The sequence below is a fragment of the Crinia signifera genome, chromosome 9, assembly GCF_055691185.1.
Source record: "Crinia signifera chromosome 9, ASM5569118v1, whole genome shotgun sequence".
In the NCBI taxonomy this organism is placed as follows: domain Eukaryota; kingdom Metazoa; phylum Chordata; class Amphibia; order Anura; family Myobatrachidae; genus Crinia; species Crinia signifera.
Window position 1 is genome coordinate 52,824,645 of NC_139225.1, and position 24,657 is coordinate 52,849,301.

A 24,657-nucleotide genomic window follows, 5' to 3' on the forward strand; every position below is an offset into this window, starting at 1 on the left:
CAGACAATGCCTACAAGTCTAAATCTGCATTTTCAGCCTTCTAGCTCTTTTCGTTAAGGAGATATTGCAAGGCATTTGGAAAAAATGTCAACGCGGATTTCTCTAAGGCGGAATAAGCTAGAGCCGATTTTTCAACGCTATCTTGTTCACACAATGCCTACAAGTCTAAATATGCATTTTCAGCCTTCTAGCTCTTTTCGTTAAGGAGATATTGCAAGGCATTTGGAAAAAATGTCAACGCGGTTTTCTCTAAGGCGGAATAAGCTAGAGCCGATTTTTCAACGCTATCTTGTTCACAAAATGCCTACAAGTCTAAATATGCATTTTCAGCCTTCTAGCTCTTTTCGTTAAGGAGATATTGCAAGGCATTTGGAAAAAATGTCAACGCGGTTTTCTCTAAGGCGGAATAAGCTGGAGCAGATTTTTGAACGCTATCTTGTTCAGACAATGCCTACAAGTCTAAATCTGCATTTTCAGCCTTCTAGCTCTTTTCGTTAAGGAGATATTGCAAGGCATTTGGAAAAAATGTCAACGCGGTTTTCTCTAAGGCGGAATAAGCTAGAGCCGATTTTTCAACGCTATCTTGTTCACACAATGCCTACAAGTCTAAATATGCATTTTCAGCCTTCTAGCTCTTTTCGTTAAGGAGATATTGCAAGGCATTTGGAAAAAATGTCAACGCGGTTTTCTCTAAGGCGGAATAAGCTAGAGCAGATTTTTCAACGCTATCTTGTTCACACAATGCCTACAAGTCTAAATCTGCATTTTCAGGCTTCTAGCTCTTTTCGTTAAGGAGTTATTGCAAGGCATTTGGAAAAAATGTCAACGCGGTTTTCTCTAAGGCGGAATAAGCTAGAGCCGATTTTTCAACGCTATCTTGTTCAGACAATGCCTACAAGTCTAAATCTGCATTTTCAGCCTTCTAGCTCTTTTCGTTAAGGAGATATTGCAAGGCATTTGGAAAAAATGTCAACGCGGTTTTCTCTAAGGCGGAATAAGCTGGAGCAGATTTTTCAACGCTATCTTGTTCAGACAATGCCTACAAGTCTAAATCTGCATTTTCAGCCTTCTAGCTCTTTTCGTTAAGGAGATATTGCAAGGCATTTGGAAAAAATGTCAACGCGGTTTTCTCTAAGGCGGAATAAGCTAGAGCCGATTTTTCAACGCTATCTTGTTCACACAATGCCTACAAGTCTAAATATGCATTTTCAGCCTTCTAGCTCTTTTCGTTAAGGAGATATTGCAAGGCATTTGGAAAAAATGTCAACGCGGTTTTCTCTAAGGCGGAATAAGCTAGAGCAGATTTTTCAACGCTATCTTGTTCACACAATGCCTACAAGTCTAAATCTACATTTTTAGCCTTCTAGCTCTTTTCGTTAAGGAGTTATTGCAAGGCATTTGGAAAAAATGTCAACGCGGTTTTCTCTAAGGCGGAATAAGCTGGAGCAGATTTTTCAACGCTATCTTGTTCACACAATGCCTACAAGTCTAAATCTGCATTTTCAGCCTTCTAGCTCTTTTCGTTAAGGAGATATTGCAAGGCATTTGGAAAAAATGTCAACACTGTTTTCTCTAAGGCGGAATAAGCTGGAGCAGATTTTTCAATGTTATCTTGTTCACACAATGCCTCCAAGTCTAAATCTGCATTTTCAGCCTTCTAACTCTTTTCGTTAAGGAGATATTGCAAGGCATTTGGAAAAAATGTCAACGTGGTTTTCTCTAAGGCGGAATAAGCTGGAGCAGATTTTTTAACGCTATCTTGTTCACACAATGCCTACAAGTCTAAATCTGCATTTTCAGCATTCTAGCTCTTTTCGTTAAGGAGTTATTGCAAGGCATTTGGAAAAAATATCAACGCGGTTTTCTCTAAGGCGGAATAAGCTAGAGCCGATTTTTCAACGCTATCTTGTTCAGACAATGCCTACAAGTCTTAATCTACATTTTCAGCCTTCTAGCTCTTTTCGTTAAGGAGTTATTGCAAGGCATTTGGAAAAAATGTCAACGCGGTTTTCTCTAAGGCGGAATAAGCTAGAGCAGATTTTTCAACGCTATCTTGTTCACACAATGCCTACAAGTCTAAATCTACATTTTTAGCCTTCTAGCTCTTTTCGTTAAGGAGTTATTGCAAGGCATTTGGAAAAAATGTCAACGCGGTTTTCTCTAAGGCGGAATAAGCTGGAGCAGATTTTTCAACGCTATCTTGTTCACACAATGCCTACAAGTCTAAATCTGCATTTTCAGCCTTCTAGCTCTTTTCGTTAAGGAGATATTGCAAGGCATTTGGAAAAAATGTCAACACTGTTTTCTCTAAGGCGGAATAAGCTGGAGCAGATTTTTCAATGTTATCTTGTTCACACAATGCCTACAAGTCTAAATCTGCATTTTCAGCCTTCTAACTCTTTTCGTTAAGGAGATATTGCAAGGCATTTGGAAAAAATGTCAACGTGGTTTTCTCTAAGGCGGAATAAGCTGGAGCAGATTTTTTAACGCTATCTTGTTCACACAATGCCTACAAGTCTAAATCTGCATTTTCAGCCTTCTAGCTCTTTTCGTTAAGGAGATATTGCAAGGCATTTGGAAAAAATGTCAACGCGGTTTTCTCTAAGGCGGAATAAGCTGGAGCAGATTTTTCAACGCTATCTTGTTCACACAATGCCTACAAGTCTAAATCTGCATTTTCAGCCTTCTAGCTCTTTTCGTTAAGGAGATATTGCAAGGCATATGGAAAAAATGTCAACGCAGTTTTCTCTAAGGCGGAATAAGCTGGAGCAGATTTTTCAACGCTATCTTGTTCAGACAATGCCTACAAGTCTAAATATGCATTTTCAGCCTTCTAGCTCTTTTCGTTAAGGAGTTATTGCAAGGCATTTGGAAAAAATGTCAACGCGGTTTTCTCTAAGGCGGAATAAGCTAGAGCCGATTTGTCAACGCTATCTTGTTCACACAATGCCTACAAGTCTAAATATGCATTTTCAGCCTTCTAGCTCTTTTCGTTAAGGAGTTATTGCAAGGCATTTGGAAAAAATGTCAACGCGGTTTTCTCTAAGGCGGAATAAGCTAAAGCCGATTTTTCAACGCTATCTTGTTCACACAATGCCTACAAGTCTAAATATGCATTTTCAGCCTTCTAGCTCTTTTCGTTAAGGAGTTATTGCAAGGCATTTGGAAAAAATGTCAACGCGGTTTTCTCTAAGGCGGAATAAGCTAGAGCAGATTTTTCAACGCTATCTTGTTCACACAATGCCTACAAGTCTAAATATGCATTTTCAGCCTTCTAGCTCTTTTCGTTAAGGAGATATTGCAAGGCATTTGGAAAAAATGTCAACGCGGTTTTCTCTAAGGCGGAATAAGCTAGAGCCGATTTTTCAACGCTATCTTGTTCAGACAATGCCTACAAGTCTAAATCTACATTTTCAGCCTTCTAGCTCTTTTCGTTAAGGAGTTATTGCAAGGCATTTGGAAAAAATGTCAACGCGGTTTTCTCTAAGGCGGAATAAGCTGGAGCAGATTTTTCAACGCTATCTTGTTCAGACAATGCCTACAAGTCTAAATCTGCATTTTTAGCCTTCTAGCTCTTTTCGTTAAGGAGATATTGCAAGGCATTTGGAAAAAATGTCAACGCGGTTTTCTCTAAGGCGGAATAAGCTAGAGCCGATTTTTCAACCCTATCTTGTTCACAAAATGCCTACAAGTCTAAATATGCATTTTCAGCCTTCTAGCTCTTTTCGTTAAGGAGATATTGCAAGGCATTTGGAAAAAATGTCAACGCGGTTTTCTCTAAGGCGGAATAAGCTGGAGCAGATTTTTGAACGCTATCTTGTTCAGACAATGCCTACAAGTCTAAATATGCATTTTCAGCCTTCTAGCTCTTTTCGTTAAGGAGATATTGCAAGGCATTTGGAAAAAATGTCAACGCGGTTTTCTCTAAGGCGGAATAAGCTAGAGCAGATTTTTCAACGCTATCTTGTTCACACAATGCCTACAAGTCTAAATCTGCATTTTCAGGCTTCTAGCTCTTTTCGTTAAGGAGTTATTGCAAGGCATTTGGAAAAAATGTCAACGCGGTTTTCTCTAAGGCGGAATAAGCTAGAGCCGATTTTTCAACGCTATCTTGTTCAGACAATGCCTACAAGTCTAAATCTGCATTTTCAGCCTTCTAGCTCTTTTCGTTAAGGAGATATTGCAAGGCATTTGGAAAAAATGTCAACGCGGTTTTCTCTAAGGCGGAATAAGCTGGAGCAGATTTTTCAACGCTATCTTGTTCAGACAATGCCTACAAGTCTAAATCTGCATTTTCAGCCTTCTAGCTCTTTTCGTTAAGGAGATATTGCAAGGCATTTGGAAAAAATGTCAACGCGGTTTTCTCTAAGGCGGAATAAGCTAGAGCCGATTTTTCAACGCTATCTTGTTCACACAATGCCTACAAGTCTAAATATGCATTTTCAGCCTTCTAGCTCTTTTCGTTAAGGAGATATTGCAAGGCATTTGGAAAAAATGTCAACGCGGTTTTCTCTAAGGCGGAATAAGCTAGAGCAGATTTTTCAACGCTATCTTGTTCACACAATGCCTACAAGTCTAAATCTACATTTTTAGCCTTCTAGCTCTTTTCGTTAAGGAGTTATTGCAAGGCATTTGGAAAAAATGTCAACGCGGTTTTCTCTAAGGCGGAATAAGCTGGAGCAGATTTTTCAACGCTATCTTGTTCACACAATGCCTACAAGTCTAAATCTGCATTTTCAGCCTTCTAGCTCTTTTCGTTAAGGAGATATTGCAAGGCATTTGGAAAAAATGTCAACACTGTTTTCTCTAAGGCGGAATAAGCTGGAGCAGATTTTTCAATGTTATCTTGTTCACACAATGCCTACAAGTCTAAATCTGCATTTTCAGCCTTCTAACTCTTTTCGTTAAGGAGATATTGCAAGGCATTTGGAAAAAATGTCAACGTGGTTTTCTCTAAGGCGGAATAAGCTGGAGCAGATTTTTTAACGCTATCTTGTTCACACAATGCCTACAAGTCTAAATCTGCATTTTCAGCATTCTAGCTCTTTTCGTTAAGGAGTTATTGCAAGGCATTTGGAAAAAATATCAACGCGGTTTTCTCTAAGGCGGAATAAGCTAGAGCCGATTTTTCAACGCTATCTTGTTCAGACAATGCCTACAAGTCTTAATCTACATTTTCAGCCTTCTAGCTCTTTTCGTTAAGGAGTTATTGCAAGGCATTTGGAAAAAATGTCAACGCGGTTTTCTCTAAGGCGGAATAAGCTAGAGCAGATTTTTCAACGCTATCTTGTTCACACAATGCCTACAAGTCTAAATCTACATTTTTAGCCTTCTAGCTCTTTTCGTTAAGGAGTTATTGCAAGGCATTTGGAAAAAATGTCAACGCGGTTTTCTCTAAGGCGGAATAAGCTGGAGCAGATTTTTCAACGCTATCTTGTTCACACAATGCCTACAAGTCTAAATCTGCATTTTCAGCCTTCTAGCTCTTTTCGTTAAGGAGATATTGCAAGGCATTTGGAAAAAATGTCAACACTGTTTTCTCTAAGGCGGAATAAGCTGGAGCAGATTTTTCAATGTTATCTTGTTCACACAATGCCTACAAGTCTAAATATGCATTTTCAGCCTTCTAACTCTTTTCGTTAAGGAGATATTGCAAGGCATTTGGAAAAAATGTCAACGTGGTTTTCTCTAAGGCGGAATAAGCTGGAGCAGATTTTTTAACGCTATCTTGTTCACACAATGCCTACAAGTCTAAATCTGCATTTTCAGCCTTCTAGCTCTTTTCGTTAAGGAGATATTGCAAGGCATTTGGAAAAAATGTCAACGCGGTTTTCTCTAAGGCGGAATAAGCTGGAGCAGATTTTTCAACGCTATCTTGTTCACACAATGCCTACAAGTCTAAATCTGCATTTTCAGCCTTCTAGCTCTTTTCGTTAAGGAGATATTGCAAGGCATATGGAAAAAATGTCAACGCGGTTTTCTCTAAGGCGGAATAAGCTGGAGCAGATTTTTCAACGCTATCTTGTTCAGACAATGCCTACAAGTCTAAATATGCATTTTCAGCCTTCTAGCTCTTTTCGTTAAGGAGTTATTGCAAGGCATTTGGAAAAAATGTCAACGCGGTTTTCTCTAAGGCGGAATAAGCTAGAGCCGATTTGTCAACGCTATCTTGTTCACACAATGCCTACAAGTCTAAATATGCATTTTCAGCCTTCTAGCTCTTTTCGTTAAGGAGTTATTGCAAGGCATTTGGAAAAAATGTCAACGCGGTTTTCTCTAAGGCGGAATAAGCTAGAGCCGATTTTTCAACGCTATCTTGTTCACACAATGCCTACAAGTCTAAATATGCATTTTCAGCCTTCTAGCTCTTTTCGTTAAGGAGTTATTGCAAGGCATTTGGAAAAAATGTCAACGCGGTTTTCTCTAAGGCGGAATAAGCTAGAGCAGATTTTTCAACGCTATCTTGTTCACACAATGCCTACAAGTCTAAATATGCATTTTCAGCCTTCTAGCTCTTTTCGTTAAGGAGATATTGCAAGGCATTTGGAAAAAATGTCAACGCGGTTTTCTCTAAGGCGGAATAAGCTAGAGCCGATTTTTCAACGCTATCTTGTTCACACAATGCCTACAAGTCTAAATATGCATTTTCAGCCTTCTAGCTCTTTTCGTTAAGGAGTTATTGCAAGGCATTTGGAAAAAATGTCAACGCGGTTTTCTCTAAGGCGGAATAAGCTAGAGCAGATTTTTCAACGCTATCTTGTTCACACAATGCCTACAAGTCTAAATATGCATTTTCAGCCTTCTAGCTCTTTTCGTTAAGGAGTTATTGCAAGGCATTTGGAAAAAATGTCAACACGGTTTTCTCTAAGGCGGAATAAGCTAGAGCAGATTTTTCAACGCTATCTTGTTCACACAATGCCTACAAGTCTAAATATGCATTTTCAGCCTTCTAGCTCTTTTCGTTAAGGAGTTATTGCAAGGCATTTGGAAAAAATGTCAACGCGGTTTTCTCTAAGGCGGAATAAGCTAGAGCCGATTTTTCAACGCTATCTTGTTCACACAATGCCTACAAGTCTAAATATGCATTTTCAGCCTTTTAGCTCTTTTCGTTAAGGAGTTATTGCAAGGCATTTGGAAAAAATGTCAACGCGGTTTTCTCTAAGGCGGAATAAGCTAGAGCCGATTTTTCAACGCTATCTTGTTCACACAATGCCTACAAGTCTAAATATGCATTTTCAGCCTTCTAGCTCTTTTCGTTAAGGAGTTATTGCAAGGCATTTGGAAAAAATGTCAACGCGGTTTTCTCTAAGGCGGAATAAGCTAGAGCCGATTTTTCAACGCTATCTTGTTCACACAATGCCTACAAGTCTAAATATGCATTTTCAGCCTTCTAGCTCTTTTCGTTAAGGAGTTATTGTAAGGCATTTGGAAAAAATGTCAACGCGGTTTTCTCTAAGGCGGAATAAGCTAGAGCCGATTTTTCAACGCTATCTTGTTCACACAATGCCTACAAGTCTAAATATGCATTTTCAGCCTTCTAGCTCTTTTCGTTAAGGAGTTATTGCAAGGCATTTGGAAAAAATGTCAACGCGGTTTTCTCTAAGGCGGAATAAGCTAGAGCCGATTTTTCAACGCTATCTTGTTCACACAATGCCTACAAGTCTAAATATGCATTTTCAGCCTTCTAGCTCTTTTCGTTAAGGAGTTATTGCAAGGCATTTGGAAAAAATGTCAACGCGGTTTTCTCTAAGGCGGAATAAGCTGGAGCAGATTTTTCAACGCTATCTTGTTCAGACAATGCCTACAAGTCTAAATCTGCATTTTTAGCCTTCTAGCTCTTTTCGTTAAGGAGATATTGCAAGGCATTTGGAAAAAATGTCAACGCGGTTTTCTCTAAGGCGGAATAAGCTAGAGCCGATTTTTCAACCCTATCTTGTTCACAAAATGCCTACAAGTCTAAATATGCATTTTCAGCCTTCTAGCTCTTTTCGTTAAGGAGATATTGCAAGGCATTTGGAAAAAATGTCAACGCGGTTTTCTCTAAGGCGGAATAAGCTGGAGCAGATTTTTGAACGCTATCTTGTTCAGACAATGCCTACAAGTCTAAATCTGCATTTTCAGCCTTCTAGCTCTTTTCGTTAAGGAGATATTGCAAGGCATTTGGAAAAAATGTCAACGCGGTTTTCTCTAAGGCGGAATAAGCTAGAGTCGATTTTTCAACGCTATCTTGTTCACACAATGCCTACAAGTCTAAATATGCATTTTCAGCCTTCTAGCTCTTTTCGTTAAGGAGATATTGCAAGGCATTTGGAAAAAATGTCAACGCGGTTTTCTCTAAGGCGGAATAAGCTAGAGCAGATTTTTCAACGCTATCTTGTTCACACAATGCCTACAAGTCTAAATCTGCATTTTCAGGCTTCTAGCTCTTTTCGTTAAGGAGTTATTGCAAGGCATTTGGAAAAAATGTCAACGCGGTTTTCTCTAAGGCGGAATAAGCTAGAGCCGATTTTTCAACGCTATCTTGTTCAGACAATGCCTACAAGTCTAAATCTGCATTTTCAGCCTTCTAGCTCTTTTCGTTAAGGAGATATTGCAAGGCATTTGGAAAAAATGTCAACGCGGTTTTCTCTAAGGCGGAATAAGCTGGAGCAGATTTTTCAACGCTATCTTGTTCAGACAATGCCTACAAGTCTAAATCTGCATTTTCAGCCTTCTAGCTCTTTTCGTTAAGGAGATATTGCAAGGCATTTGGAAAAAATGTCAACGCGGTTTTCTCTAAGGCGGAATAAGCTAGAGCCGATTTTTCAACGCTATCTTGTTCACACAATGCCTACAAGTCTAAATATGCATTTTCAGCCTTCTAGCTCTTTTCGTTAAGGAGATATTGCAAGGCATTTGGAAAAAATGTCAACGCGGTTTTCTCTAAGGCGGAATAAGCTAGAGCAGATTTTTCAACGCTATCTTGTTCACACAATGCCTACAAGTCTAAATCTACATTTTTAGCCTTCTAGCTCTTTTCGTTAAGGAGTTATTGCAAGGCATTTGGAAAAAATGTCAACGCGGTTTTCTCTAAGGCGGAATAAGCTGGAGCAGATTTTTCAACGCTATCTTGTTCACACAATGCCTACAAGTCTAAATCTGCATTTTCAGCCTTCTAGCTCTTTTCGTTAAGGAGATATTGCAAGGCATTTGGAAAAAATGTCAACACTGTTTTCTCTAAGGCGGAATAAGCTGGAGCAGATTTTTCAATGTTATCTTGTTCACACAATGCCTACAAGTCTAAATCTGCATTTTCAGCCTTCTAACTCTTTTCGTTAAGGAGATATTGCAAGGCATTTGGAAAAAATGTCAACGTGGTTTTCTCTAAGGCGGAATAAGCTGGAGCAGATTTTTTAACGCTATCTTGTTCACACAATGCCTACAAGTCTAAATCTGCATTTTCAGCATTCTAGCTCTTTTCGTTAAGGAGTTATTGCAAGGCATTTGGAAAAAATATCAACGCGGTTTTCTCTAAGGCGGAATAAGCTAGAGCCGATTTTTCAACGCTATCTTGTTCAGACAATGCCTACAAGTCTTAATCTACATTTTCAGCCTTCTAGCTCTTTTCGTTAAGGAGTTATTGCAAGGCATTTGGAAAAAATGTCAACGCGGTTTTCTCTAAGGCGGAATAAGCTAGAGCAGATTTTTCAACGCTATCTTGTTCACACAATGCCTACAAGTCTAAATCTACATTTTTAGCCTTCTAGCTCTTTTCGTTAAGGAGTTATTGCAAGGCATTTGGAAAAAATGTCAACGCGGTTTTCTCTAAGGCGGAATAAGCTGGAGCAGATTTTTCAACGCTATCTTGTTCACACAATGCCTACAAGTCTAAATCTGCATTTTCAGCCTTCTAGCTCTTTTCGTTAAGGAGATATTGCAAGGCATTTGGAAAAAATGTCAACACTGTTTTCTCTAAGGCGGAATAAGCTGGAGCAGATTTTTCAATGTTATCTTGTTCACACAATGCCTACAAGTCTAAATCTGCATTTTCAGCCTTCTAACTCTTTTCGTTAAGGAGATATTGCAAGGCATTTGGAAAAAATGTCAACGTGGTTTTCTCTAAGGCGGAATAAGCTGGAGCAGATTTTTTAACGCTATCTTGTTCACACAATGCCTACAAGTCTAAATCTGCATTTTCAGCCTTCTAGCTCTTTTCGTTAAGGAGATATTGCAAGGCATTTGGAAAAAATGTCAACGCGGTTTTCTCTAAGGCGGAATAAGCTGGAGCAGATTTTTCAACGCTATCTTGTTCACACAATGCCTACAAGTCTAAATCTGCATTTTCAGCCTTCTAGCTCTTTTCGTTAAGGAGATATTGCAAGGCATATGGAAAAAATGTCAACGCGGTTTTCTCTAAGGCGGAATAAGCTGGAGCAGATTTTTCAACGCTATCTTGTTCAGACAATGCCTACAAGTCTAAATATGCATTTTCAGCCTTCTAGCTCTTTTCGTTAAGGAGTTATTGCAAGGCATTTGGAAAAAATGTCAACGCGGTTTTCTCTAAGGCGGAATAAGCTAGAGCCGATTTGTCAACGCTATCTTGTTCACACAATGCCTACAAGTCTAAATATGCATTTTCAGCCTTCTAGCTCTTTTCGTTAAGGAGTTATTGCAAGGCATTTGGAAAAAATGTCAACGCGGTTTTCTCTAAGGCGGAATAAGCTAGAGCCGATTTTTCAACGCTATCTTGTTCACACAATGCCTACAAGTCTAAATATGCATTTTCAGCCTTCTAGCTCTTTTCGTTAAGGAGTTATTGCAAGGCATTTGGAAAAAATGTCAACGCGGTTTTCTCTAAGGCGGAATAAGCTAGAGCAGATTTTTCAACGCTATCTTGTTCACACAATGCCTACAAGTCTAAATATGCATTTTCAGCCTTCTAGCTCTTTTCGTTAAGGAGATATTGCAAGGCATTTGGAAAAAATGTCAACGCGGTTTTCTCTAAGGCGGAATAAGCTAGAGCCGATTTTTCAACGCTATCTTGTTCACACAATGCCTACAAGTCTAAATATGCATTTTCAGCCTTCTAGCTCTTTTCGTTAAGGAGTTATTGCAAGGCATTTGGAAAAAATGTCAACGCGGTTTTCTCTAAGGCGGAATAAGCTAGAGCAGATTTTTCAACGCTATCTTGTTCACACAATGCCTACAAGTCTAAATATGCATTTTCAGCCTTCTAGCTCTTTTCGTTAAGGAGTTATTGCAAGGCATTTGGAAAAAATGTCAACACGGTTTTCTCTAAGGCGGAATAAGCTAGAGCAGATTTTTCAACGCTATCTTGTTCACACAATGCCTACAAGTCTAAATATGCATTTTCAGCCTTCTAGCTCTTTTCGTTAAGGAGTTATTGCAAGGCATTTGGAAAAAATGTCAACGCGGTTTTCTCTAAGGCGGAATAAGCTAGAGCCGATTTTTCAACGCTATCTTGTTCACACAATGCCTACAAGTCTAAATATGCATTTTCAGCCTTTTAGCTCTTTTCGTTAAGGAGTTATTGCAAGGCATTTGGAAAAAATGTCAACGCGGTTTTCTCTAAGGCGGAATAAGCTAGAGCCGATTTTTCAACGCTATCTTGTTCACACAATGCCTACAAGTCTAAATATGCATTTTCAGCCTTCTAGCTCTTTTCGTTAAGGAGTTATTGCAAGGCATTTGGAAAAAATGTCAACGCGGTTTTCTCTAAGGCGGAATAAGCTAGAGCCGATTTTTCAACGCTATCTTGTTCACACAATGCCTACAAGTCTAAATATGCATTTTCAGCCTTCTAGCTCTTTTCGTTAAGGAGTTATTGTAAGGCATTTGGAAAAAATGTCAACGCGGTTTTCTCTAAGGCGGAATAAGCTAGAGCCGATTTTTCAACGCTATCTTGTTCACACAATGCCTACAAGTCTAAATATGCATTTTCAGCCTTCTAGCTCTTTTCGTTAAGGAGTTATTGCAAGGCATTTGGAAAAAATGTCAACGCGGTTTTCTCTAAGGCGGAATAAGCTAGAGCCGATTTTTCAACGCTATCTTGTTCACACAATGCCTACAAGTCTAAATATGCATTTTCAGCCTTCTAGCTCTTTTCGTTAAGGAGTTATTGCAAGGCATTTGGAAAAAATGTCAACGCGGTTTTCTCTAAGGCGGAATAAGCTGGAGCAGATTTTTCAACGCTATCATGTTCAGACAATGCCTACAAGTCTAAATATGCATTTTCAGCCTTCTATCTCTTTTCGTTAAGGAGTTATTGCAAGGCATTTGGAAAAAATGTCAACGCGGTTTTCTCTAAGGCGGAATAAGCTAGAGCCGATTTTTCAACGCTATCTTGTTCACACAATGCCTACAAGTCTAAATATGCATTTTCAGCCTTTTAGCTCTTTTCGTTAAGGAGTTATTGCAAGGCATTTGGAAAAAATGTCAACGCGGTTTTCTCTAAGGCGGAATAAGCTGGAGCAGATTTTTCAACGCTATCTTGTTCAGACAATGCCTACAAGTCTAAATATGCATTTTCAGCCTTCTATCTCTTTTCGTTAAGGAGTTATTGCAAGGCATTTGGAAAAAATGTCAACGCGGTTTTCTCTAAGGCGGAATAAGCTAGAGCCGATTTTTCAACGCTATCTTGTTCACACAATGCCTACAAGTCAAAATTTGCATTTTCAGCCTTCTAGCTCTTTTCGTTAAGGAGTTATTGCAAGGCATTTGGAAAAAATGTCAACGCGGTTTTCTCTAAGGCGGAATAAGCTGGAGCAGATTTTTCAACGCTATCTTGTTCAGACAATGCCTACAAGTCTAAATATGCATTTTCAGCCTTCTATCTCTTTTCGTTAAGGAGTTATTGCAAGGCATTTGGAAAAAATGTCAACGCGGTTTTCTCTAAGGCGGAATAAGCTAGAGCCGATTTTTCAACGCTATCTTGTTCACACAATGCCTACAAGTCTAAATATGCATTTTCAGCCTTCTAGCTCTTTTCGTTAAGGAGTTATTGCAAGGCATTTGGAAAAAATGTCAACGCGGTTTTCTCTAAGGCGGAATAAGCTAGAGCAGATTTTTCAACGCTATCTTGTTCACACAATGCCTACAAGTCTAAATATGCATTTTCAGCCTTCTAGCTCTTTTCGTTAAGGAGTTATTGCAAGGCATTTGGAAAAAATGTCAACGCGGTTTTCTCTAAGGCGGAATAAGCTAGAGCCGATTTTTCAACGCTATCTTGTTCACACAATGCCTACAAGTCTAAATATGCATTTTCAGCCTTCTATCTCTTTTCGTTAAGGAGTTATTGCAAGGCATTTGGAAAAAATGTCAACGCGGTTTTCTCTAAGGCGGAATAAGCTAGAGCCGATTTTTCAACGCTATCTTGTTCACACAATGCCTACAAGTCTAAATATGCATTTTCAGCCTTCTAGCTCTTTTCGTTAAGGAGTTATTGCAAGGCATTTGGAAAAAATGTCAACGCGGTTTTCTCTAAGGCGGAATAAGCTAGAGCAGATTTTTCAACGCTATCTTGTTCACACAATGCCTACAAGTCTAAATATGCATTTTCAGCCTTCTAGCTCTTTTCGTTAAGGAGTTATTGCAAGGCATTTGGAAAAAATGTCAACGCGGTTTTCTCTAAGGCGGAATAAGCTAGAGCAGATTTTTCAACGCTATCTTGTTCACACAATGCCTACAAGTCTAAATATGCATTTTCAGCATTCTAGCTCTTTTCGTTAAGGAGTTATTGCAAGGCATTTGGAAAAAATGTCAACGCGGTTTTCTCTAAGGCGGAATAAGCTAGAGCCGATTTTTCAACGCTATCTTGTTCACACAATGCTTACAAGTCTAAATATGCATTTTCAGCCTTCTAGCTCTTTTCGTTAAGGAGTTATTGCAAGGCATTTGGAAAAAATGTCAACGCGGTTTTCTCTAAGGCGGAATAAGCTAGAGCCGATTTTTCAACGCTATCTTGTTCACACAATGCCTACAAGTCTAAATATGCATTTTCAGCCTTCTAGCTCTTTTCGTTAAGGAGTTATTGCAAGGCATTTGGAAAAAATGTCAACGCGGTTTTCTCTAAGGCGGAATAAGCTAGAGCCGATTTTTCAACGCTATCTTGTTCACACAATGCCTACAAGTCTAAATATGCATTTTCAGCCTTCTAGCTCTTTTCGTTAAGGAGTTATTGCAAGGCATTTGGAAAAAATGTCAACGCGGTTTTCTCTAAGGCGGAATAAGCTAGAGCCGATTTTTCAACGCTATCTTGTTCACACAATGCCTACAAGTCTAAATATGCATTTTCAGCCTTCTAGCTCTTTTCGTTAAGGAGTTATTGCAAGGCATTTGGAAAAAATGTCAACGCGGTTTTCTCTAAGGCGGAATAAGCTAGAGCCGATTTTTCAACGCTATCTTGTTCACACAATGCCTACAAGTCTAAATATGCATTTTCAGCCTTCTAGCTCTTTTCGTTAAGGAGTTATTGCAAGGCATTTGGAAAAAATGTCAACGCGGTTTTCTCTAAGGCGGAATAAGCTAGAGCCGATTTTTCAACGCTATCTTGTTCACACAATGCCTACAAGTCTAAATATGCATTTTCAGCCTTCTAGCTCTTTTCGTTAAGGAGTTATTGCAAGGCATTTGGAAAAAATGTCAACGCGGTTTTCTCTAAGGCGGAATAAGCTAGAGCCGATTTTTCAACGCTATCTTGTTCACACAATGCCTACAAGTCTAAATATGCATTTTCAGCCTTCTAGCTCTTTTCGTTAAGGAGTTATTGCAAGGCATTTGGAAAAAATTTCAACGCGGTTTTCTCTAAGGCGGAATAAGCTAGAGCCGATTTTTCAACGCTATCTTGTTCACACAATGCCTACAAGTCTAAATATGCATTTTCAGCCTTCTAGCTCTTTTCGTTAAGGAGTTATTGCAAGGCATTTGGAAAAAATGTCAACGCGGTTTTCTCTAAGGCGGAATAAGCTAGAGCCGATTTTTCAACGCTATCTTGTTCACACAATGCCTACAAGTCTAAATATGCATTTTCAGCCTTCTAGCTCTTTTCGTTAAGGAGTTATTGCAAGGCATTTGGAAAAAATGTCAACGCGGTTTTCTCTAAGGCGGAATAAGCTAGAGCCGATTTTTCAACGCTATCTTGTTCACACAATGCCTACAAGTCTAAATATGCATTTTCAGCCTTCTAGCTCTTTTCGTTAAGGAGTTATTGCAAGGCATTTGGAAAAAATGTCAACGCGGTTTTCTCTAAGGCGGAATAAGCTAGAGCCGATTTTTCAACGCTATCTTGTTCACACAATGCCTACAAGTCTAAATATGCATTTTCAGCCTTCTAGCTCTTTTCGTTAAGGAGTTATTGCAAGGCATTTGGAAAAAATGTCAACGCGGTTTTCTCTAAGGCGGAATAAGCTAGAGCCGATTTTTCAACGCTATCTTGTTCACACAATGCCTACAAGTCTAAATATGCATTTTCAGCCTTCTAGCTCTTTTCGTTAAGGAGTTATTGCAAGGCATTTGGAAAAAATGTCAACGCGGTTTTCTCTAAGGCGGAATAAGCTAGAGCCGATTTTTCAACGCTATCTTGTTCACACAATGCCTACAAGTCTAAATATGCATTTTCAGCCTTTTAGCTCTTTTCGTTAAGGAGTTATTGCAAGGCATTTGGAAAAAATGTCAACGCGGTTTTCTCTAAGGCGGAATAAGCTGGAGCAGATTTTTCAACGCTATCTTGTTCAGACAATGCCTACAAGTCTAAATATGCATTTTCAGCCTTCTATCTCTTTTCGTTAAGGAGTTATTGCAAGGCATTTGGAAAAAATGTCAACGCGGTTTTCTCTAAGGCGGAATAAGCTAGAGCCGATTTTTCAACGCTATCTTGTTCACACAATGCCTACAAGTCAAAATTTGCATTTTCAGCCTTCTAGCTCTTTTCGTTAAGGAGTTATTGCAAGGCATTTGGAAAAAAATGTCAACGCGGTTTTCTCTAAGGCGGAATAAGCTGGAGCAGATTTTTCAACGCTATCTTGTTCAGACAATGCCTACAAGTCTAAATATGCATTTTCAGCCTTCTATCTCTTTTCGTTAAGGAGTTATTGCAAGGCATTTGGAAAAAATGTCAACGCGGTTTTCTCTAAGGCGGAATAAGCTAGAGCCGATTTTTCAACGCTATCTTGTTCACACAATGCCTACAAGTCTAAATATGCATTTTCAGCCTTCTAGCTCTTTTCGTTAAGGAGTTATTGCAAGGCATTTGGAAAAAATGTCAACGCGGTTTTCTCTAAGGCGGAATAAGCTAGAGCAGATTTTTCAACGCTATCTTGTTCACACAATGCCTACAAGTCTAAATATGCATTTTCAGCCTTCTAGCTCTTTTCGTTAAGGAGTTATTGCAAGGCATTTGGAAAAAATGTCAACGCGGTTTTCTCTAAGGCGGAATAAGCTAGAGCCGATTTTTCAACGCTATCTTGTTCACACAATGCCTACAAGTCTAAATATGCATTTTCAGCCTTCTATCTCTTTTCGTTAAGGAGTTATTGCAAGGCATTTGGAAAAAATGTCAACGCGGTTTTCTCTAAGGCGGAATAAGCTAGAGCCGATTTTTCAACGCTATCTTGTTCACACAATGCCTACAAGTCTAAATATGCATTTTCAGCCTTCTAGCTCTTTTCGTTAAGGAGTTATTGCAAGGCATTTGGAAAAAATGTCAACGCGGTTTTCTCTAAGGCGGAATAAGCTAGAGCAGATTTTTCAACGCTATCTTGTTCACACAATGCCTACAAGTCTAAATATGCATTTTCAGCCTTCTAGCTCTTTTCGTTAAGGAGTTATTGCAAGGCATTTGGAAAAAAATGTCAACGCGGTTTTCTCTAAGGCGGAATAAGCTAGAGCAGATTTTTCAACGCTATCTTGTTCACACAATGCCTACAAGTCTAAATATGCATTTTCAGCCTTCTAGCTCTTTTCGTTAAGGAGTTATTGCAAGGCATTTGGAAAAAATGTCAACGCGGTTTTCTCTAAGGCGGAATAAGCTAGAGCCGATTTTTCAACGCTATCTTGTTCACACAATGCTTACAAGTCTAAATATGCATTTTCAGCCTTCTAGCTCTTTTCGTTAAGGAGTTATTGCAAGGCATTTGGAAAAAATGTCAACGCGGTTTTCTCTAAGGCGGAATAAGCTAGAGCCGATTTTTCAACGCTATCTTGTTCACACAATGCCTACAAGTCTAAATATGCATTTTCAGCCTTCTAGCTCTTTTCGTTAAGGAGTTATTGCAAGGCATTTGGAAAAAATGTCAACGCGGTTTTCTCTAAGGCGGAATAAGCTAGAGCCGATTTTTCAACGCTATCTTGTTCACACAATGCCTACAAGTCTAAATATGCATTTTCAGCCTTCTAGCTCTTTTCGTTAAGGAGTTATTGCAAGGCATTTGGAAAAAATGTCAACGCGGTTTTCTCTAAGGCGGAATAAGCTAGAGCCGATTTTTCAACGCTATCTTGTTCACACAATGCCTACAAGTCTAAATATGCATTTTCAGCCTTCTAGCTCTTTTCGTTAAGGAGTTATTGCAAGGCATTTGGAAAAAATGTCAACGCGGTTTTCTCTAAGGCGGAATAAGCTAGAGCCGATTTTTCAACGCTATCTTGTTCACACAATGCCTACAAGTCTAAATATGCATTTTCAGCCTTCTAGCTCTTTTCGTTAAGGAGTTATTGCAAGGCATTTGGAAAAAATGTCAACGCGGTTTTCTCTAAGGCGGAATAAACTAGAGCCGATTTTTCAACGCTATCTTGTTCACACAATGCCTACAAGTCTAAATATGCATTTTCAGCCTTTTAGCTCTTTTCGTTAAGGAGTTATTGCAAGGCATTTGGAAAAAATGTCAACGCGGTTTTCTCTAAGGCGGAATAAGCTGGAGCAGATTTTTCAACGCTATCTTGTTCAGACAATGCCTACAAGTCTAAATATGCATTTTCAGCCTTCTATCTCTTTTCGTTAAGGAGTTATTGCAAGGCATTTGGAAAAAATGTCAACGCGGTTTTCTCTAAGGCGGAATAAGCTAGAGCCGATTTTTCAACGCTATCTTGTTCACACAATGCCTACAAGTCAAAATTTGCATTTTCAGCCTTCTAGCTCTTTTCGTTAAGGAGTTATTGCAAGGCATTTGGAAAAAATGTCAACGCGGTTTTCTCTAAGGCGGAATAAGCTGGAGCAGATTTTTCAACGCTATCTTGTTCAGACAATGCCTACAAGTCTAAATATGCATTTTCAGCCTTCTATCTCTTTTCGTTAAGGAGTTATTGCAAGGCATTTGGAAAAAATGTCAACGCGGTTTTCTCTAAGGCGGAATAAGCTAGAGCCGATTTTTCAACGCTATCTTGTTCACACAATGCCTACAAGTCTAAATATGCATTTTCAGCCTTCTAGCTCTTTTCGTTAAGGAGTTATTGCAAGGCATTTGGAAAAAATGTCAACGCGGTTTTCTCTAAGGCGGAATAAGCTAGAGCAGATTTTTCAACGCTATCTTGTTCACACAATGCCTACAAGTCTAAATATGCATTTTCAGCCTTCTAGCTCTTTTCGTTAAGGAGTTATTGCAAGGCATTTGGAAAAAATGTCAACGCGGTTTTCTCTAAGGCGGAATAAGCTAGAGCCGATTTTTCAACGCTATCTTGTTCACACAATGCCTACAAGTCTAAATATGCATTTTCAGCCTTCTATCTCTTTTCGTTAAGGAGTTATTGCAAGGCATTTGGAAAAAATGTCAACGCGGTTTTCTCTAAGGCGGAATAAGCTAGAGCCGATTTTTCAACGCTATCTTGTTCACACAATGCCTACAAGTCTAAATATGCATTTTCAGCCTTCTAGCTCTTTTCGTTAAGGAGTTATTGCAAGGCATTTGGAAAAAATGTCAACGCGGTTTTCTCTAAGGCGGAATAAGCTAGAGCAGATTTTTCAACGCTATCTTGTTCACACAATGCCTACAAGTCTAAATATGCATTTTCAGCCTTCTAGCTCTTTTCGTTAAGGAGTTATTGCAAGGCATTTGGAAAAAAATGTCAACGCGGTTTTCTCTAAGGCGGAATAAGCTAGAGCAGATTTTTCAACGCTATCTTGTTCACACAATGCCTACAAGTCTAAATATGCATTTTCAGCCTTCTAGCTCTTTTCGTTAAGGAGTTATTGCAAGGCATTTGGAAAAAATGTCAACGCGGTTTTCTCTAAGGCGGAATAAGCTAGAGCCGATTTTTCAACGCTATCTTGTTCACACAATGCTTACAAGTCTAAATATGCATTTTCAGCCTTCTAGCTCTTTTCGTTAAGGAGTTATTGCAAGGCATTTGGAAAAAATGTCAACGCGGTTTTCTCTAAGGCGGAATAAGCTAGAGCCGATTTTTCAACGCTATCTTGTTCACACAATGCCTACAAGTCTAAATATGCATTTTCAGCCTTCTAGCTCTTTTCGTTAAGGAGTTATTGCAAGGCATTTGGAAAAAATGTCAACGCGGTTTTCTCTAAGGCGGAATAAGCTAGAGCCGATTTTTCAACGCTATCTTGTTCACACAATGCCTACAAGTCTAAATATGCATTTTCAGCCTTCTAGCTCTTTTCGTTAAGGAGTTATTGCAAGGCATTTGGAAAAAATGTCAACGCGGTTTTCTCTAAGGCGGAATAAGCTAGAGCCGATTTTTCAACGCTATCTTGTTCACACAATGCCTACAAGTCTAAATATGCATTTTCAGCCTTCTAGCTCTTTTCGTTAAGGAGTTATTGCAAGGCATTTGGAAAAAATTTCAACGCGGTTTTCTCTAAGGCGGAATAAGCTGGAGCAGATTTTTCAACGCTATCTTGTTCACACAATGCCTACAAGTCTAAATCTGCATTTTCAGCCTTCTAGCTCTTTTCGTTAAGGAGATATTGCAAGGCATATGGAAAAAATGTCAACGCGGTTTTCTCTAAGGCGGAATAAGCTGGAGCAGATTTTTCAACGCTATCTTGTTCACACAATGCCTACAAGTCTAAATCTGCATTTTCAGCCTTCTAGCTCTTTTAGTTAAGGAGATATTGCAAGGCATTTGGAAAAAATGTCAACGCGGTTTTCTCTAAGGCGGAATAAGCTGGAGCAGATTTTTCAACGCTATCTTGTTCACACAATGCCTACAAGTCTAAATCTGCATTTTCAGCCTTCTAGCTCTTTTCGTTAAGGAGATATTGCAAGGCATTTGGAAGAAATGTCAACGCGGTTGTCTCTAAGGCGGAATAAGCTGGAGCAGATTTTTCAACGCTATCTTGTTCACACAATGCCTACAAGTCTAAATCTGCATTTTCAGCCTTCTAGCTCTTTTCGTTAAGGAGATATTGCAAGGCATGTGGAAAAAATGTCATCGCGGTTTTCTCTAAGGCGGAATAAGCTGGAGCAGATTTTTTAACGCTATCTTGTTCACACAATGCCTACAAGTCTAAATCTGCATTTTCAGCCTTCTAGCTCTTTTCGTTAAGGAGATATTGCAAGGCATGTGGAAAAAATGTCATCGCGGTTTTCTCTAAGGCGGAATAAGCTGGAGCAGATTTTTTAACGCTATCTTGTTCACACAATGCCTACAAGTCTAAATCTGCATTTTCAGCCTTCTAGATCTTTTCGTTAAGGAGATATTGCAAGGCATTTGGAAAAAATGTCAATGCGGTTTTCTCCAAGGCGGAATGAGCTGGAGCCGATTTTTCAACGCTATCTTGTTCACACAATGCCTCCAAGTCTAAATCTACATTTTCAGCCTTCTAGCTCTTTTTGTTAAGGAGATATTGCAAGGCATTTGGAAAAAATGTCAACGCGGTTTTCTCTAAGGCGGAATAAGCTGGAGCAGATTTTTCAACGCTATCTTGTTCACACAATCTGCATTTTTAGCCTTCTAGCTCTTTTCGTTAAGGAGATATTGCTTTTGCCATCGATGGGGGAGAACCAGATGGTTTTCCTCCATCGATGGAACAGCAAAACGATGTTTTACTTTTTTTTTTAAAGTGTCGGGACACGGAGCATAGCTCCGCCCCCTGACACCCGTAAAGCCCCGCCCCATGCTTTGATTGGCCCACAGGCCAATTAATCAAACACAATGGATGACCATCGATATGTAAAAATATCGATGATCATCCATTGCATAGTTTGGCTCCCCAATCTGGTAGCTCACGGCTGTCGACGTCGGGCTCTTAGTGGCCATATAAGGGCGGGTCCTCCCTTTGGGGTGTACTTCATTTCGTGACGAGTCTTCTTTCATCAGCTTATTCTGTACTCGGGCATGAGAGGACCGTTGGCTTCATACATACGGCCTCTCCTTTGCGTTTCCGGCCACGCTTTCTGTTTTCTTGGGGTGTATACTATTCCCCTGAGATTGGTCTTGTGGATGGCTGTGGCGATGTGGGTGACTCCCACACCACTTGTTCCTTGCCGCATATCTGCTGCCTCAAACAGGAATACCACCAGGGCCAGTGACGTTTACTGCTTGGGGACCCCTTTCGCCCCATACAACGTCAAACTCCACCATCTCTCCAGCCCTGAGGCTTCGGTACAATTTTCTTGGGTCACTCTTCTGGATGGCGGTGTAGTGGACGAATATGTCTCGCTTTGGGTCCATACACTCAACTAATCCATATCCCCGTTGTACGTGGAACCAGATAACTTTCCCTTGACTTTTCATGCGAATGGGAGGGTCACTGGCTAACCTGGCAGATAATTCGCCTACACTTATATGGCACTGCCTGCCATAGTAGGTCTGCCCCTCTTCACCTGGACCTACTCCTCCTGTTCTCCCCGAGGTTTGGCCCTCTCCCTCGGGGCATTGGAGTTTAAAGGATCGGGTGGACAGTCCCATTCGACGTGCCCCGCTTCCTGACAGCGTCGACAGATGGGTCGGCCCTGACGGTCTAATTGGTCGGTTGCTTGCCTCCCGTATTCTGGAGGCGGGTCCCTTCGACTCCGGCTCGACTTTTGCCTTTCCGTCTTCCATCTGGTCCCCCCGATGTTCGGCGCGGCTTGCCCTGCTAGCTGGCGCAGGTCCCGCTGCAACGCAGCCATCCCGAGGGCCAGGTCTTCCACCTGGCATTGGAGAGCTTGGTCCGAATTGCCCGCTGGCTGCTGACCACTCTGAATGGATCAGTCTTTCGGCCAGGCGACTTGTTCGGAACTCGTGACTACGTGGCCTCGAGACCCCGCCGTCTCCGGATACTCCACCTCGGGGTCGGAGTAGTTCCCGATGGTTAGAATGGCGGTGTTCTTAAAGTCAGCAAAGGGTTTACCTGGCATTTGCATTATTAGGATTCGCAACTGGGTCTTGATGTTGGGGTTCGACGCTCCCTCCACAAACTGTATAGTCAGCGTCTCGTCGCTGTTACGGATCTCATCTTTATCGGCCGCCTGTATGAGCTTCAGGGTCGCCTGTAGACTCAGTGGGAGATCCCGGAGGGTTTCGCCTGGCAGCTGTTTTCGACCCTTCAGGTCCGGGAGGGTAGCGGTCTCGAAGATCATGGCCAGTCGATTCAGAATGTCTTTGGTGCTTATCTTTTGGTCGTCGACCCAGGACACGACCTCACTGAGGGCAGAGCCTGTGAGTTGGCCGATTAAGATTTGTACCCTCTGTTCTTCGCTTGGTGTGTAGAGCTGTTATAGGGATTTCAGCTGTTTCTTAAATGCTTTGAACATGACACCCTTGTTTGGAGTCCCCGCTGCAGGTCAGCATCCATGGGGCCCCAAAGTGGTAGGGCAGTGTGATGGGAGCATGAGGGTTCAGTGCTGGAGCAGGTACTGCCAATGGTGCGGCAGCCTGTTGGTTGCCGTTGGGGGGTATAAAAGATGGCTGCCCACCCCCGGCCTGTGGTGCTTCCATCCTGGGTTTGGATTATACTCCGAGTGGACCGTATCCTGTTCGTGACGCCACAAAAGTTGTAAACACCGGGAGTGGGGTTACCTTAATTGACACGGTAGGGTTCAACCTCTCACGTCTTCCCGCTGTTCGGTCAGAAGTCTTCTCACTTTGGCAGGATGTTGAACACAGACCAGTCGACACAGGAAACAATGTTGACCCTTTATTCTTAGAACGGTCACTAGGAACATCGGCTTTCTCTCACGCAATAAAGTAACAACGGTTCAGCAATATCACAATACTATAAGTGCAATGCAATTCACGGTATACATGTACCTCAACAATAAATTCAACAATATACGTGCAGAAGTAATATACAATAACGAGATAATGGAGTTACCGGTAACCCTGGGTCATTCGATATTCGTGGTATCACTGCGGTTTGAAAGGACTAATACTGCTTCTTACTGAGTTAGACCCAATATGCCACTGACCGGTTCAATACAATCGTTTACACCTGAACACAGTAATACTACCGAATATGAATGAGTGTCACTACTCAACATTTTACACTAAGCATGCCTTTGGAAAATTAAGCATAACATCACAATATAACTAAATCTAAGTACCCGGGTACACTCTATAGTCTAAGCCGGCAAGTCCCACAAAGGGCCCGTGCACAGGGCCTCAGTTCACTGATGAAATCACTCAGTAACTGGGGTAAGTTCTACTCTCTGTCCAGAGGGTGGCACTGTTAAGGCCCCCATACACTATGCGTTTTTGGGACGATTTCATCCGATTTCGGCACTTTGTGCCGATAATCGGGTGAAATCGGCCCAAAATCGTAGGTGTGTGATATCTGATCCGATCCGATGCGCGGTCCCGTGCGCATCGGACCAGATCAGGGAGGTCGGACGGTCTGTACATACGATCACGTCTGACCTCCCTGTATGCATATGCCTGCCACCTGACAGGCATATGCATGCAGACACCGTGGGAGCAGTGGGGCGGGCAGCGGGTCCCTGAGCGCCGGCGAGTGCTGCTGACTGACCTGGCTGGGCAGTGTACTTACACATAGCAGCAGCGGGGACGGGCAGCGCAGTGGCGGCTATTATATTTTTAAAATACTTGTCAAATGACCGGCCGCTCTCTGATTGGCTGAGAGCTCTCCGGCCAATCAGAGAGGGGCCGGTCATTTGACAAGTATTTTAAAAATCTAATAGCCGCCACTACGCGTCCCGTCCCCGCTGCTGCTATGTGTAAGTACACTGCCCGGCCTGGTCAGCAGCGCTAACCGCACCCTCCGCCCACCCCCACCGCCGCTGCCCGCCCCCACTACCGCCGCCGCTGCCCGCCCCCACTACTGCTGCTGCCCGCCCCCACTACTCCTCACCGCCCTGCAGCTCCCTGGGTTTTTTTTACATGGGATAAATCGCATGCGATTTATCCCATGTAAAAAATGGCACATCAAGTGCCAAATTGTATGTGAGCCTCCCGGGGAGCTGCCGGGCGGCTCGCAGGTTAATTGGGTTCGACTTGTCCCTAGGACAAGTAGGCCTACTGTATGGGGGCCTTTACTCTATTAGCTGTAATCCTCTTAACTAGGAAACTCCTGGTGACTTGTCTCCCACTGTACAGGGGTTTTACAGAGTCTAATCCCAGGGGTGACTTCCAACGGTGGGGCCGGGGAATGGGGAAGGACTAGGAAAAGAGCAGGACTTGGAGTACCTGGTGTATGATGCCAGCTCCGGATGGAGATCGATGGGTCTTCACCGGTGCTGTGTACCCTCCAGGGAAGGCTAGTGTGGGCGC